Below are 16,315 nucleotides of genomic sequence, written 5' to 3'. Positions count from 1 at the left end.
ATTTAGATCTATCAACTCTATTCCAAAGAAATTTCTTGCATTTGGTCTCGACCTCTTGAATAACAGTGGCAGGAAGCAAGGTGGTTTGCATGGCATAAAGGGGGTAAGCATTAAGGACATATTTAATGAGAGTATTCCTACCAGCCATATTAAGAATCTTGGCTTGCCAACCCCTAATTTTACTAGTTGTTTTATCCAGAAGGTTAAAAAAATCAGCCGTATTGAGTTTAGTAGGGGAAATAATACAACCAAGGTATTTTCCAAAAGTAATGGTGTCTTTAAATGTACAAACTTCTTTAATAGAATCACGAACATTATGATTCATATTTTTTGGAAATATAAGGGAAGATTTAGAAAAGTTGACTTGCAAGCCAGAAATTTTGCCAAAAGCATCAAGAGTATTCATCATAATGTCAATATTACTAGTTGTGGAAGATCCGAAAAGGAAAACGTCATCAGCATAGAACAAGTGAGAAATAGACATCTCCTTAGAAAGACGTAACGGTTTCCAAAGTTTCTTGTTGACAGTTTCTTCAATTAAAAGAGAAAGTCTTTCTAGGAATAGGACAAAAATATAAGGGGAGAGAGGGTCTCCTTGACGAATACCTCTTGACGGGAGAAAACTTTCCGTAATTTGACCATTCCAAATGACCGAGATAGAGGCAGTTGTGAGGGGGTCGAAAAAGCACGAGGCTAATGCGTGACCTTGTCCCTCGTGGGAGTGACGTTTCTTTTTGTCAAATCAAGTGTAATTGGATTTCCTGTGAGTTTACACCCAATTGACTAGTAATATAGGAGTCGCCATTCAGTTTTTAACGACAATGAGAAAAACTGACAAAACCCTGTTTTCGTGACATAAAGGGAGTGCAATTATGTTTGACCACGACGACCGTAGGTTCCCTTGTGATCCCTGGTGTGGGGATCTCTCAACATACACCCGCAAGGTAAAGATTGAGGGTTCGGGGGACTGTAACTACCGAGAGGAGTACTCGCTTTTCGATAACTCCAGAGGCAGGATATCCTTACTAGCTCAGCATAAATAATTGAAGGGACATGCGTTAACTATTAAACTAATCTGAGTTGATTTTAACAATATGCAACATATAGTACTAGATCGAACGCGATTATCTGATTTAGATTGTTTTAAGGGACCTAGCATGATAATCCAATTTCCCAACATATTATCTTTATTAGGCGTGATAGAACAATCAGGTTTAATTAGTTTAACAGTTCATAAAAGGGCGAGGAAAGCAATTAAACCATGGAAGAGGGACACATTACGACGCACCCTTGAGAGGTGTGTCACGGTTCTCAGAAAACTAACCACTTTCACTTTGCTTTTTCTCCTTTTATTTAACGAATCTCAAATTATAGGACAGAATACGTTCTGCTCGATTTTTGGATCGATTGCGACAGAACGCGTGATCAGTTTTGCAGCGTGAGGCTTAGGCTTAGGGGTTTATAGTCAATACTTAGAATAATAATTGTGTGTTGTGTCTTTTTCACGTCGAACTTAGGGCCCTATTTATAGAAAAGAGTTCGTGGAAAGATAGAATTGTAGAACTCTAATCCACGAGGAATTAGGAAAGAACACGTCCCAGGTAATTTCAGCGCCCAGGGATGGGCGCCGAAGATTTCGGCGCCCAGAGCCAGGCGTTGAAAATAGGATCTGGGCCGTTTCTTTGTCAGATTAGGATTCTTAGAATTCGGAGTGTATGAGACTTTAATCGAGTCTTTTAGTGCGTATTAATTTTATGATGGAATGCATCTGGGCCCGTTACGAACTCTAGGCTCGTTAGGATTTTAATTAATACGTAACTCTTATTTTCCAATCGTATTAGGAATAGGATTCTCTCGCAATTTCTATCTCATTTAGGATTTATGTTGGAGTGCAACACCTAATTCTGACAGGTTTCTATCTTTTATGACTTGCCACTTTTAACAACTACCCATTACGACAGTTACTATTTTTAGCAGGTTTCTATAAATAGCTGGTTTCGGGTGAAATGAAAAGGGGATTGAGATTCGTTATTTTATAGGAGATGCGTTGTCAAGTGGAGATTCATGATCTCATCATCGAACCTTCCCTTTCGGGAATGGGGACAAAAGTAGGTGTCTACAGTTAGCCCCCACTTTGACTAAGTCTTGGAGTAAGACGATGGTCAAAGTATTAGACGGAGTGCGTCACACAAGCCATGGTGACCTGCTTTTGTGAGGGTCTCACGAGACCCCGAGTGATAACATTTGACTTAAGGGTCATCACTTGAAGTGCCGACATATCCCTCACGTGTCATTGGGATTTGTCAACGGATAGTATAGAAACTCCCTCACTTTGTCATTGGAAGTATCTAAAGAGACGTAGAAACTCCCTCACTTTGTCATTGGGAGTAGCTACAGATGTTTTCGAAATTAAAGCTATAAAGTGTAATTGGGCCTGGCCAAGCCCAACCACGAGGTAAAAATGTTTTTAAAGATTCTCATTTTCAGGGTTAGCTAAACGAGAAAACCCCCTTGTTTTTATGGGACGTAAAACGAAGGAAAATCCAGCACATCGTTCTTTTTTGGAAAAACGGAAAACCAATCCTTTAATTTTTGGAAAAAGGGGAAACCGAAAAAAGTTATCGCTGCAGCGACTAAGGACCTGCGCGGTTAGTGACGCAGACCCCGCCGGCTGAAGATGGCGAGCCTGTTCGCTAAGGGTGGACACCCCGTCCGATAGAAGTGGACGAATCTGTTTTGAAATTTGAAAATAAGGATCTACGCGGTTTGTGACATAGACCCCGCCGGCTAAAGATGGCGAACCTGTCCGCTAAGGGTGGACACCACGTCCGATAGAAGTGGACGAATCTATTTTGAAATTTGTTTGTGCTTTTTGAAAATAAGGACCTACGCGGTTTGTGACGTAGACCCCCCGGCTGAAGATGGCGAGCCTATTTTTAAATTTGAAGACTTTATTTTTCGAAAACTGAGGACCTGCGCGGCTAGTGACGCAGACCCCGCCTGTTGAAAGTGGGCGAGCCCATTTTGAATTTCTTACTTTCTTTTCATTTTGCCTATGTAGAAGGGCTTTTGTGTTTACAACCTGTTGGTGGGTCGCAATATTCCCTGATTAAGTGTGTCCTATAAGTGGGCCCACACCGTGTATATTTCTGTTAACGATATTTTTTTTTTTAAATACCGTTTTTTTTAGATTATCCAAACACGGGACTGTGTATAGCGTAGTCCGGGAACATGATTTTAACCTTGCACACTCTTTGTTGGAGTATATATTTTTTCGCGAGCCCCCAAGCAATTGGGCTCGTCGGTCATTTTTTGCCAAGAGAAGTACGTAGCTTATAACGTCTTTTAATCATGTCTGGGGTCATGCTCGTATGTGCGAGTGACCTTTATAGTGGTATGCTATTTTGACGAAGTCGTGGAGTGCGACGTCAGTTTTCGGGCGACAAAGCTTATTTTCCAATAATATTCGGTTTAGCTTGGCCCGGATTAATCTTTTGACAAACAAACATTTTTCATTTTGAGAAACCAACGACTTAACAATATTTTTTTTTGGTGTTTCGAAGAATGACCTTGATATTTATTTTTCTCATATTTGTTTTGAAAAGTGTACACATATATTCCTTGAGACGAGTCTAAGTTTTGACCAAGTTTTAACATTCATTTTTTGATATTTGGGTGCTAAAGGTGCTTTTGGGCTTGATCTTAATTGCAATAGGGCCTCGCGTCTAGCGACACGGTTTTAAGTCCTTTCCTGTTCCGCGTTTTTTGAAATCTGGGCCTTGGGCTGCATTATCAGCGCTCAAGGGAGGGCGTTAATTATTTTGGCGCCCAGCCGTGGGCGCTGAAAGTTCTCTCCTGGCGATTTTTGGTTTTCGGATTTCTTTACGCGTTTCCGAATGGGATCAGGATGTCACTTGATGTCTTCAGCTATATATAGGGGCTAGATACGTCCCTATCTTTCTATCACTCTCAATTTTCTTCTCTCTTATAGTTGCTTAGCTTTAATTCTCCTTGCTTTTGTCATGTCGATTCCTCCCTTCTCACTCCAACGAGCTGTTAGGCGTTGGCTACGAGCCCTTACTCCTACAGAAAAGGCATTGTTAAAAGAATACCACTTAGAGGCACTCCTAGGCTTACAACAAATTAATATTGATTATAACTTTCTGCATGCATCCCTAAGCTTTTGAGATTCCGATCATCATGTTTTTGTCTTTCGGGGCAACGAAATATGTCCTTTGCCAGATGAATTTGCCGCGATCCTTGGTTATCCTACTAATGCTACTCCTGCCACCCCTGGCACCATTGAAGAGGGTAAAACAACCATAGGGGCTTTCCTAGGACTAGATACTAACACACTTACTGAGATTGTTGTAGGTGATGAGGTTAATTTGGCAAAGCTTGTAAAACATCAATTTAGACCTAGTAACAATATGACCGAACAAAAATTGAACATTCGAGCCCTTGTATTTTGCTTGTTGAATCATTATTTACTGTCGAATAACAATGGTGAGTTCGGTGACATAAGGTTGATCCCCTTGATTAGCTAGATGGAAAGTTGCTATTCTATCATACCGTTGGTTGTTGCCGAGACCTTGCTGAGTGCGGATGAGCTGAAGAAGGATGCCAAATCTGAATATTTTAAGGGGAGCCCCCTATTACTGCAGGTAATCGATCTTTTCCTTGCGCATCTTTTTTTTTGCATTCTTTTTTACTCGTCCTTCCTGGAGCTGAGTTTCAGCGCCCAGGGCTGGGCGTTAGAATTTTCGGCGCCTGGTCCTGGGCGTTGAAACTGCGCCCCAGGCTTCGTTTGTTTATTTATTATTTTTTTGATCTGATCGTACCCGTTTTTTGCAGATTTGGCTCATGGAACGACTTAGGCTCTTAGAAATTCCTGCCGATCCTAAACACTATCGCCCTATAGCCTTGGGTAACCGGAAGTGTTTGCACCGAGGCCAGGACGAGGCCGAGTGGGCCTCCTTTTTTACTCATGGTATCTGTTCTATTAAGTGGGTGGTACCGTGGTGGGGTTTGACTACTATGACGGGGGGTTCTGATGTATCGGTTTATGTTTCTTTGTTGGGGCTATCCCGGCCCATTTATATCTTTTCTTACCGAGTCATGCGTCAATACGGCTTAAGGCAGACCATCCCCTTTTCTGATACGGTACCACCTAAAGTAGCGGCCTTTTCACAAGCACGGGTTCAAGCATGGGCTAAGTATTATGATGGTCTCCCGCGTTGGGCCGTAACTACAAATGGCTTTGTGGGTCTTTCTGAAAACTATAAGTTGTGGATGAGCTCCGATGATAAAGCTGTGAGGACCGAGGCTCGAAATGGGGAGTCGGCTGAGCTTTTGATACCTCGTATTCGGGTTAGATATGAGGGCCGTGATTCTGCCAATCCTCGCGCCCATGGTTTTAAGACTGTGAAAGCTCGTCCTGATCGAAAGCGAAAGGAAGTTCCTCCCCATTCCAGTTCTAGGCCTAAGAAGATGCCTAACATGAAGGGGTCTGCCATTGCTAAAAGAAATGCAAGCTCTCGCGGAGATCGTCGCCGGAACAATGTATGGGTTAGGAAGGCTCAGCCGCCTGTAGAAACGGTGACTAATCTAGTTGATGTTGATAATCCTTCTCCCGCCATTGTCTGTGCCCTTGAGGCTGAGCAGGCTGTAACTGAGAATGTTTCTGAAGTCTTGGCTGAAGGAAATAATGCCCTTGGTCCAAGTATGCATTCTATGTTAAGTCTAATAAATGCGGTTCAGTATTAATTAACAAGTTAATAATTCAGTGAGATCAAGTGAGCTGAATGCCTAGCTAGAGGCCGCTTCAGTTCAAGTGGAATTAATGATATTAATCCACAGCTTACTCTTGACTGAACCCGTGGGGTCACACAAATAGTACGTAAACGGATCAAGTATTTAATGGCATTAAATACTCTATCTATGGATATTCGGAATCGACGGATCTTGGTTTCAGTGGGAGCTGAGATCGTCACAGGCAAGAAATGAATACTCCGGAAACGATGATATTGCCGGAAACGGAAATATGGATCGTATCGGAAATATAAATATTATCCAAGTCGTAGATGTTGCCGGAAACGGAAACATGGTACGTATCGGAAAATATTATCGGAAATGGAAATATTACCAGAATCGGAAATATTGCCGGAAACGGAAATATTGTCAGAATCGGAAATATTACCGGAATCGGAAAATAATTCCGGAAACGGAAATATTAAATATTTGTTCGAAACGGAAATTAATTCCGGAATCGGAAATGTTAAATATTGTTCGTATCGGAAATGAATTCCGGAATCGGAAATTTAATCGGAAGCGTATCGTACGAATAAGCATCGGACGAGGCCTGCCGGACGAGGCCCAGCACGAAGCCAGGCCATCGCCCAGCAAGCCAAGCGCGCCGCACAAACAGCCACACCAGGCCCAGCGCAAGGCCAGGCCCAGCAGGCCGTGGCAGCGCGCACAGCGCGCGCAGCGCGCGCGGGAGCTGCGTGGGCTTGCAGCTCGCGCAGGCCTCGCTGCGTGGGCTGCTGCTCGTACGCACGCATGGGCGGCCCATCGAGGCTGCCGTGTGTGTGTGCGTAAGTGTTTGTGTTCGTGCACGTTTCCTAAAACGTGCAGAGTTCGGTTAATGATTAAATTCCTAATTCTATTTGATAAATTAATTAAATTAGAGTTCTTGTAGGATTCTAGGTTTAATTAATTTGTATCTGAATAGGATTCCAATTCCCTTTCCATACCCCTATAAATATGTGGCCAGGGTTCAAAATTTATAACGAGTTTCAAAGTATTCAAAGTGAGTTTTTGAGAGAAAAATTCAGCCACACATCTTGCTCAAAAGTGCCGAAAATTCTAGTACCTTAAGGGCGATTCTAGTTGGTCAATCTTAAGGCAGATCCGGACGTGCTGTGGACTATCTACGGAGGGACGACACTTGGAGTCCTAAAGACTTGTTCTTGATCGGTTCGGGCGCAGCTAGGGAAGGCACGCAACAAAGTGTATGCATCTAAACTATGCTAAATGATTATGTGTAAATAATATGCTTTCCTGGCTTTATGGTTTTTCCGCATGATTTATGAATTGTCATATGTATCATAACCTAACAGTGGTATCACGAGCCCCTTATTATTTTCATAATCTAAATTGCATGAACATGGTTAAATATTACAAATTTGCATGAATTAAAAGGGGTGATTAATTTTCGTAATTGTTAATTAATTGCAAATTGCGTTTATTTAATTATACGTACGCAGTTTTTCGGCAGTTTCTTCGTTACTCATCCAAATCGAGTGATTTTTGTGTCAATTCCGCATGTAAAAGGCATTCTAAAATGTTGACAAAAATAGTATTTTTCTGCCGAACCCAGAATTCTCAAATTCGAAGCCTAACTATGACTTTTCGAAGGTTTTAGTTTTTCGAATGCAAAATTTCGTAAATTTAAGATGTTAAATTAAATATTTGCGATTCTTGTTGATAAATCTTGAATTTTTGATTGACCTACTGTATATGTTTAACAAGTTTGAATGCCTAGCCTTGTTAATTATGCAATCTAATTTGTAATTATGATTAATTTGTTGAAAATTAGAATAATTTAGAATTAATTTGATTTTCATAATTAATTATAATTTAATTAGAAACCTATGATTAAAAACCACCATAAAAATTGTAAATTTATGATAAATTTTAAATTTTTATGACCTAGACTTGAATCCATAACAATCGGAAATCAATTGGATAATAAATTTTCGATTTTTTCGCCCTAAAATTATGAAATTAATAATATTTATTAATTTGTCATTAATTTTATAAATTTTAATTTTTTTTTATGCGATTCGTTCATATAACTTGCACGCACAAAGCAATGGACGCTTCGTGTTACCCTTAAGGGGTGTTGTATAGTGCGGGCATGCGACGACGAGCAAGGGAGCTCGTCGCCCGTGCGGCACGAATGCAATGAGCAAGGCATGGTGCACGTGCACAAGGCAGCAGCCCTGCCTTATGTCGTGGGCCACGAGCAATGGACGAATGGGCATGGGCGAAGGGCGAGCCAAGGCAGTCGCGTGTGGGCAGCAAGCGAGCTGCGCCACAACGCGCACTGCCTCGCGCAAGAGCGCGCAGCCTCGCGCGCAGCGAGCGCAAGCTCGCATGCCACGAGCGCTGCGCCCAGCGTTGCGCGCGCGCACAGCGAGCGATGTCGCGCGCCCAGCGAGCGATGTCGCGCGCCCAGCGAGCGATGGCTCGCACGCACAGCGAGCGATGTCGCGCGCCCAGCGAGCGATGTCGCGCGCACAGCGAGCGATGGCTCGCGCGCACTGCGAGCGATGGCTCGCGTGCGACGAGCGCTGGCGCGCGCGCAGCGTGCGATGGCTTGCGATGGAAATGCAGTAGCTATGCGACGAGCGCATGGGCTGCGCGCACATGGCCAGCGATGGCTGTGTGCGAGCGGCCCATGGGCGTGCAATGCGTAGGGTGTTTGCGATACGATTAGATCGTTTTGAATGTTTAATTTGAAAATTTCAGTTCACGTAATTTTAATTAATTTTAAAATTAATAATTTAAATTATTTTCTTGGATTTTAATTTTGAATATTGTAATTATAATAAATGTTATTTATTCTAATTATTTTACTAAAATTAAAATCATGAATTAATTTAAATAACGACTGAAATTAAATTAAACTTTTTGGATTCAATTATAAATTTATATGAGCTTTAAATTTTAATTAAATTTGTATGTTTCCGGTTAGACTAGAAATACATTTTTATGTTTAAAATTGGTAAAACATATGAATTTATTGGTTTAAGTGGGAGCGCTTTTTAGTCATAAACTCTTGATTAGGTCTACAAATCCTTAAGGTTAAAACAACTTGATTAGAATTAATAAGGACTGAATAATTGGTAGATTATTGGTGCCCTTGATTAATTGCTGCAAATGTTTACGTGATGCATAATGGGTTTTACTAACCAGCTATGTGGGCCATTCATGATAATGAATGGGTGAATGGTATATATTGTATATGTACTGTTTTGCAGGTTATGAAGTGACTAGTATGGCCCAAATAGGATAGAAAATATGGTCTGCGTACCATTAATTTGAATGTAATTGGTCTGAAGTACCAAAGTTATTTTTCAATTCAAATATGGTCTGCGTACCATCAAATAGTTGTAATTAGTTATAGCTTATCCTATTTGAAGAAAATGGTGCCTCCCACGGAGATTTTCAAGACGGACTTTGAAGTCAAAGCTTCAAGATGAAGTCGGGCCATACTAGATCACATTTATCTTATGCATGCTTTAAGTTATTTATTGTTTTAAATATGTCTTAAAATGCATGAGATCAAAAGCTTGATTATGTTGCATGATTAAGGATTTTAGTTCACTTAAAATCTAACCAACATAGTAAGAGCCTTAAGTTCCAAACTTAAAAATTGAGTTATAAGGTGCCATGCCAAAATATACACTTGCTTGGATATCCTTTACATCAATCTAGTAATAGTTTTCGCTCAGCGAGGTGTTACTTATTGGTCCTAAAGGGGCAAGGTACACAAATAATTGTGAGTACACGTTAGTTTTGGTGAAACTCAACGATATAAGTAAGGAGTCCTTTTATGTCGTGGCAAAATCGATAGGTTTACCTAACAAGTTCTTAGACGTACCTATCAACCAAGAGTAGTTTCTAGACTATTAGCAAAAGGCTTTTGCTTACCTAAGATGTTTTAGGATTAAGTCGACAAACTGTGCTTAGTTCTTCAATGATTTTAGGGTCTTGGAATCATTTTATTCACACCTGCCGGAACAATAAAATCGAATAAAATGCTAATAACTTGTTTGAATTGCATGGTTGCTTTAATTTCAAGTTATTATTCATGATAAATGTTTAGACTTTGCATGCTTCAATGTATGTTTTAATTATTGTTTATAATTAAATATCTTGCACTGCAATAAATCCTTTTAGAAAGGTAACAGAAAATTTCCTCGATTGGTAGTGAATCCAAGAACGATTCACGGAAATGAGAGAAAGTGAGCAATTTAAAATGTACGTTTCTTTTAGCGACTTTTATGGTTGTTTTCGAATATCAAAATCGAATGGCAAACCAATTGGTGCTTGTGAATTCAAAATACAATGTAGTTTTGAGATCATAAAGCATTGAGTTTAATACGCTCAACTTTACCAATGGTTAACAACCTAATATCTTTGTCCATTTAATTCTCGAATGAGTCTAGTCCCTAGACATTCGAATAGATCGATGCTTAGAGAACTTTAGAAGCTTCTGTGAGATCATCTAGTTGAAACAAAATATTCAACATAAATTAAAATGGTAAAGAACCTTGTTGGTGACATTGGACATGTCTAACAAAGTATAAAAGTCAACACTAAAGAATTCAATTCTTAAGACTATAAGAAAGGGTACAAGAAATAGGAAAACGAGGAACAAATGAAAGGAATTTACGATTCCGTTTCTACCTATAAGTTTATGTTTAAAGAGAAGTGACCTAGCAATCAAACTTCCTTGGTATCATATACCGCTTGAGGTTCTTACTTCGGTAATAACTCAAACAATGGAAGCTAGGATACACTAATGACCTACAAGTGGGAAATGAAGCATGGCAATGCTACATTAGTTGTAGGGTCATCTAGTTTGTTTTAAGTCCTTTCAAAGGCTGGAACTTAATGGCTATTTTGTTCCATAATCAGCATACCTAAATTTCTGCTTCAAACACAGAAAGACTCACATTCAAGAAAAACAAAAACAATGTTTGTTTGTTTATTTGAATGAAATGGTCAATTACAGGTTGAGTCAATATGCTTGATTAAAACAAACAACTCTTTAAAGAACTTTACTAGGTTCAAATCAAGCCCTTGATTTGAGTTCAACTAATCTTTGGCATTGTTGCTTAGATCATGTCAACAAGTTAACATTCAAAAGCTCTATTTTAATGGACTTTTGAAAGTTGGTTGATTTCTAGATCAACTTAAGACAAGCTAGTCTTACTTGTTGAAAGTAACAAAAGATATGAACTATTGTTTGAACGCCTAGACAATAGAGTTCAAAGCTAAAGAAAGATTTTATGACTTTATTATTTCACATGGATTTGAGTGAATATAGGTTTATTTACTCAAATGTGATATAAGTTGAATCTGTTTGGCTAGTTCAAAGATTCAGAAGTATAAAATCCACTTGGCAAGAAATCATAAAGATCTAGGTTAGATCATGTTGATGATTACTTGAGACCAAATATGATCATCAATGATTGTGTGTTGTAATTTCACAATCTAGGTCCATAAGATATGGCATAAACTTGATTCGATCAATGATGGATCATAAAGACTTTTCCTATAATTTCTAAAACAAAATGCTCAACTACCACCAAACTAAACCAAAATTCGTCAAAGCTATTGAAAAGTAAATTCAGAATAACTTTTCATAAAATATATCTAGAGAGTTGTAAAACTCAGTGGGAGCTTAGTGTTTGTCATTCGACAAACTAAGGCCCAAGTATAGATATATGTTTCATTGTGATTTATTCAAATGAGACACAAGGGTATTGTTTCTACCACGAATTTTTGAGAACATAATGTTTGTTTGCTCGAAATGATGTCCTTTTGGAGATTCGTTTCCAAAATGACAAGTGGGAGAAAATAGACCTCGAAAGTTTTCGAGGCGAACAACAAACATAAACGGAGATTCCGGAGGCTTTTCGAAGTGCTTCAGAAAATCCGAACTTATTCTTTAAGGACTTTAGAAGTGGCTTTAAAGAATAGACGTCTCTTAGAAGACTTTACAAGTGCTTCAAGGAAAACAGAATATTCAAAGGACTTTCAAGTGGCTATTGATATTCTATTGTTTGATGTTCAATACCCAAGTAGGCATAGAATTCAAGTCACTGAAACTATGAGATTCTTCTATTAGATAGTGAAGAAACATAGAGATCAGGTCAAAGAAACTATGAGATTCTTCTATTAAATAGTGAAGAAACCTATAACTTGCAGTCAAACTATTATCATATAGATTAATGAGTTTGTGACTTGTAAGAAAGCTATGACGAAATATAGATTCCCTAAAATGGTTAGAGGCCATATATAGACTCAAATGTTTTAAATGGTTAGAGGCCATAAAACGTACTCAATGTTTTGATGACAAAATTGAAATTTTGTTGATTTGCAAGAATGGTTTCACACCTATTGGTTGCAAGTTTGTTTTAAGGATAAAAACCATCAAACATGGAATTGTGTTCACACACAAAGCTAGATTAGTTGCTAAAGGTTACAAGAAAATTCATGGCATGGATTATGTTGAAACCTCATGCATAATCATGATGCTCAAGTCTATAACTCAAGCAATGATTGCATATTGGTACATATGACAATTGGATGACAAAACGTATTCCTCAATCAAATGTTGGAAGAAAACTATGTACATGGCATGTCATAGGATTTGTGGATCCAAATAAATGCTTGAAAAGGAATGCTAACTTATGAAATCTAAGTACAGATTTAAGCAAGCAATTGGGAATTAGAACTGTATTTTAGTGAAGCTAATAAGCATTTTAGTTTCATAAAAAAAAAAAAAAAAAAAAAAAAAATATACATGATTCTTATAGATATATAAGAAGTTTAGTGGGAGTACTTAAAACTTAATTGGTCCTATGTGTATCACACACATATCTCTCTATTGTGAAATAACATTCAAATGCTAATGACTTAGATTTGAAATAATTCATCAATGATGGACCATGGCGAAACTTAGTACATACTGGGTATTAAGATCTATTTACAAAAATCTTATGATATTGTTTTGGATTAAGTAATGGCATTTACTAAATCAAACACGAAAGTCTCCATTGGAGATATTCGACCCATGTGAATAAATCTAAGTAAAGGATGTTTGAACTATGTATAAGCATTTACTAAGTTAAACATCAAAGAGTCTAAATGAGATTCTTAACCTATATTATATGTCAAAGAATTTAGCTGGATTCAGTATCTGCTGAAATTGAATAAGCTAAAGTTACATGAATAGAATTCAATTGGGAATTATTCTGCAAAAGAATTTATCATGTATGATATAATATGAGGATCGCCAAAAACGTATCGTATGACTTTAGCCATGACGAACATATACCAATCTCTATTGATCTAAGTGAAGATCAACTAGATTGAGATCAAGAATACTTATGGTACTTGAAAAGGTACATAGGAATAGTTCTTGATTCAAGGAAATAAAGATATGCTAAATATTGATGCTACACGCAGAAACACTGGCAAAGGATCAAGCAAGACCCCTTTGGAGTTAACCATTGGCAAGGACGAGCTAAAGAGCATCGTGTTTTGAAATGGCAACATGGATTGAAGACCATGAGTTGTTGCGTGGGAAATTAAATATGTTCTAAGATATAGCTGGAAAGTCTTCCACATATCTGTGAACTGCTTGGATAAGCAAATCCAAACAAAGCATCACTAGCAACCTAAACAGTTGAAGTAAAAGTACTTATTGCCTAAGAAGCAATAAAACAGAGTTGTTTATATTAATGAGTTCTTCATTGAACTTGGGTGGATCACATGTCTGCTAAACTTGATGATTCTTCATTGCAAAATGCGTAGAACCACTATCGAAGTAAGAAAGACTAGATCACATAATAAACAAACTCAAAATATCTTATCATCATATCTCGAAGAACATTCGATGAAAAGGATATTAAGATTGGCAAAGCATGATAACTAAACCTATGCAACAAGTGAGAAGCAACACTCACATTGTAGCACTGGAAATCAAACATAGCTTTGAATTCCATGAAATGTTTTAAAGATGGGTTAGAGGCCCATGGTTGTAAAACATTGGGGTTGAACATTTATCATATATGAAATGTGTTTTCATATTCCATTTAATCTTGGTTTAGTATTAAATGATGAGTCCCTTCAATTTGACAATATATTCAAGATGGACTGTCAGGACCAGTCCTGTGACTAAGAAATGTCTATCAAGTGAACTTGAATGTCAAAAGTTGAAAATGGTCCCTAGTCGGAGTTTTCTATAAAATTGGACGCATAGAAAACGTTAGACGACTAGAATGCAAGATGACTAGTAGTTCTGTTTCTTGAACTATGTGGACATGGCAATGTCATAATCATTTGCATAGATACTTACTTTGGGAAGACTAGTATCGGACAAGACCTATGAAACTTTACTGTAAGAGATGAAAATCTGTCATAAGTAAATTTCATTAAAATTATTAGACACTAAATCCTCAATACCTGAGTGATTTGAGATTACTTGTTTGAGAACTGGTTGCTTTGACGTTGACCAACCGTCGCACCGTAAAAGGAGGCTATAAAGGCAACGCTCAGGTAATCACCTATCAAACGAAGTCTAATCTCAAGATCGCAAGATTGGGATTGTCCTCCCATAAATCGGGATGAGATGCTTAAAAGTTGTACAAGGCCACTCGGAGAGCTAGAAACTGTGAAATGCATGGCCGTGCTCGGATGAATCATAGGCTATGATTATCTGTTTATTTGATCAGTTGAACTCTGAAACCGAGGAACACCTCTGGACATAATAAGGATGACAACTCTTACCTTATGTTCAAGAGCAAGCATCGAGCGACAAAGGAATTAGGAAATGCACACTTGTCCCTAAGGACAAGTGGGAGACTGAAGGAAATAATGCCCTTGGTCCAAGTATGCATTCTATGTTAAGTCTAATAAATGCGGTTCAGTATTAATTAACAAGTTAATAATTCAGTGAGATCAAGTGAGCTGAATGCCTAGCTAGAGGCCGCTTCAGTTCAAGTGGAATTAATGATATTAATCCACAGCTTACTCTTGACTGAACCCGTGGGGTCACACAAATAGTACGTAAACGGATCAAGTATTTAATGGCATTAAATACTCTATCTATGGATATTCGGAATCGACGGATCTTGGTTTCAGTGGGAGCTGAGATCGTCACAGGCAAGAAATGAATACTCCGGAAACGATGATATTGCCGGAAACGGAAATATGGATCGTATCGGAAATATAAATATTATCCAAGTCGTAGATGTTGCCGGAAACGGAAACATGGTACGTATCGGAAAATATTATCGGAAATGGAAATATTACCAGAATCGGAAATATTGCCGGAAACGGAAATATTGTCAGAATCGGAAATATTACCGGAATCGGAAAATAATTCCGGAAACGGAAATATTAAATATTTGTTCGAAACGGAAATTAATTCCGGAATCGGAAATGTTAAATATTGTTCGTATCGGAAATGAATTCCGGAATCGGAAATTTAATCGGAAGCGTATCGTACGAATAAGCATCGGACGAGGCCTGCCGGACGAGGCCCAGCACGAAGCCAGGCCATCGCCCAGCAAGCCAAGCGCGCCGCACAAACAGCCACACCAGGCCCAGCGCAAGGCCAGGCCCAGCAGGCCGTGGCAGCGCGCACAGCGCGCGCAGCGCGCGCGGGAGCTGCGTGGGCTTGCAGCTCGCGCAGGCCTCGCTGCGTGGGCTGCTGCTCGTACGCACGCATGGGCGGCCCATCGAGGCTGCCGTGTGTGTGTGCGTAAGTGTTTGTGTTCGTGCACGTTTCCTAAAACGTGCAGAGTTCGGTTAATGATTAAATTCCTAATTCTATTTGATAAATTAATTAAATTAGAGTTCTTGTAGGATTCTAGGTTTAATTAATTTGTATCTGAATAGGATTCCAATTCCCTTTCCATACCCCTATAAATATGTGGCCAGGGTTCACAATTTATAACGAGTTTCAAAGTATTCAAAGTGAGTTTTTGAGAGAAAAATTCAGCCACACATCTTGCTCAAAAGTGCCGAAAATTCTAGTACCTTAAGGGCGATTCTAGTTGGTCAATCTTAAGGCGGATCCGGACGTGCTGTGGACTATCTACGGAGGGACGACACTTGGAGTCCTAAAGACTTGTTCTTGCTCGGTTCGGGCGCAGCTAGGGAGGGCACGCAACAAAGAGTATGCATCTAAATTATGCTATATGATTATGTGTAAATAATATGTATTCCTGGGTTAATGGTTGTTTCCGCATGATTTATGTAATATCATATGTATCATAACCTAACATTGGCATCTTTGGAAGTTAGTGTCCAGAAGCCGGTTCTTATGGAGATTGATATAGGGGCAGCGCAGAAGACTGTGGGGGTGGATCCTGCGAACCTTGCCCTCTACAAGACTTTATTTGATGATCCGGAAGAACTAGAATAGTGTAGTTCCTGTTAGGGTGTAGGTGCCGTTTGTTTTTCCTTCTTAGCACTTTTGTTTTCCTTCTTATTATTTTTTAATAAA

The sequence above is a fragment of the Spinacia oleracea genome, chromosome 6, assembly GCF_020520425.1.
Source record: "Spinacia oleracea cultivar Varoflay chromosome 6, BTI_SOV_V1, whole genome shotgun sequence".
Classification (NCBI taxonomy): Eukaryota; Viridiplantae; Streptophyta; class Magnoliopsida; order Caryophyllales; family Amaranthaceae; genus Spinacia; species Spinacia oleracea.
The sequence above is the reverse complement of the archived record's forward strand: the minus strand, read 5'-3'. Positions refer to the sequence as shown.